Source organism: Triticum urartu, chromosome 7, assembly GCF_003073215.2.
Source record: "Triticum urartu cultivar G1812 chromosome 7, Tu2.1, whole genome shotgun sequence".
Classification (NCBI taxonomy): Eukaryota; Viridiplantae; Streptophyta; class Magnoliopsida; order Poales; family Poaceae; genus Triticum; species Triticum urartu.
The window spans coordinates 11,760,318-11,762,000 of record NC_053028.1 but is presented as its reverse complement, the minus strand read 5'-3'; the positions used below and the strand labels follow the sequence as shown (position 1 = coordinate 11,762,000).

The 1,683-nt window shown below is 52.5% G+C and overlaps 1 long non-coding RNA gene across 1 annotated transcript; it reads left to right on the top strand.

The window, feature by feature from the left end:
* The first annotated feature begins 246 nt into the window (after positions 1-246).
* LOC125522280 lies at positions 247-1,214 on the top strand. The gene is made up of 2 exons (XR_007289710.1): positions 247-614; positions 714-1,214. It is a non-coding gene; the product is annotated as an uncharacterized LOC125522280 (long non-coding RNA).
* Positions 1,215-1,683: the final 469 nt, after the last annotated feature.

Below are 1,683 nucleotides of genomic sequence, written 5' to 3'. Positions count from 1 at the left end.
ACTCGGACGGAGGATGGCATGAGCGGCAGCGGCAACGCTCTAAGCAGTTCGGCAGAACACACACGTAGATCAATGAATAGATCGGATCGATCACATATGGGAAACGTTTGGATACGGCAGGCCGGCCGAAGCTTCGCTCCTCACGCACGTCCTTATCGAGCATGCGTGCCACGTCCTCCGCCACACCGCCCTGCTTCCTTATCCTTTTCTCCTTAGCCACACATTTATTGTTGCCAGAACCACCCCCTTCTCTCTTCTACTCTTCCAGCTGTGGCGCCGCAGCGCGCTCGTTCGTGCTCGCCCCGACGCCCTCCCCTGGTAGCTTCCACATTTGTTGTGCTCGCACGAAGCCCCACCGTCCTCCCGCGCGTCGTCGTAGAGCTCCAACCAGAACCAAAAAAAGCTGCAATCGGCGCATCGCCGTCGATGCTGAGCGGAAGCGGCAGCCGAGCGTGCGTGCTACCACGGGGCGTGGAAAAGCTGCATCCGGCTGACGGGGAAGCTGCTACCGGCACTCGCAGAAGCTGCGATGACGACGACCCGCAAGATGGCGACGTGCTGGAACCGGGGAAGCGGGATGCTGGAACCAGCCAAGTTTTTTGCTGCCACCGGTGGTAATTATTGCTGGAACCAATGGTGTTTTTCTGGCATCGGCGTGGTTTTTGTTGCAACTGGCTTTGATTTTTGCTGGATTTTCTGTTTGTTTTTGCTAGAACCAACAAATGTTGGGTGTGGGTGCCCAGGTGATGAGTTTGGCTGGGACCGGCGGTGAGTTTTTTCTTCGACCAGCAGCTTTTTTTTGCTGGATCAACATTTTTATTTTGGTGCAACGCTCCCTGGAAGAGCTGCATCCAAACGGCAGCAGGGCGGAGCCAACAATGGTGGATCTGTGGCCAGTGGCGTCTTGCAGCAACACCGGCGGTGGTGCGTGATCGCGGGAACAGGAGGCAGCAGTGTCGCTGCATCACGGTCCGGGCGACAAGTTGGGTGCGCCGCGAGATGCATGAAAGTAGAGGGGAATTTTTCAGTGAGATGCGCAAGGTGGAAGTGTTAGTTAGGAAGAATGAGATTGTACGAATCGATAATCATTGATCGTGTGCATGGTGCACATATATAGGTATAAGGTGGATCGGCCTCTACTTGTCTCCTAAGATGTACAAATATACGAGGGGAGAGAGAGATACAACGGTATAAATACAGACCCAAGTCCTATACATATGCAGTGTACAACGTACGCTCAACAGGAAGGAGCTTGGAGGCGAATCTGACAGTTGAATATAGTTGCATCGTACGGCTGCGGGCCAACCGGTTGGCCCAAACTTGGACGGTGGTTGCTATCAGTCGCCATCATATATACGCTTAGGTGTGTGGGCTATTGCGCTTTGGCCTTCTATGTTCGGTGTACTGGGTTCAGTGAATATATTTTTATATGGGCTAATGATACAGTTAGCAGCGGCCATTAGCGTTGTATACAGTGCACATCGAGCTGAAAACGGTTGAGGGGGGGCGAGCCCCTGTCTGAAACAAAGTTCATGTTGCAATAGTCACCGTTGTTTCTGAAACAATACTGTTGTTGCAAAGACGGATAGTATGCTGGATCAGACGGCTCGCTAGGTGGCGGACCTTTTCGGCAAAAAGAAGAAAAGAAAAAAAAAGATGCTAGCCCTTTGTGGGAGTAGTTAT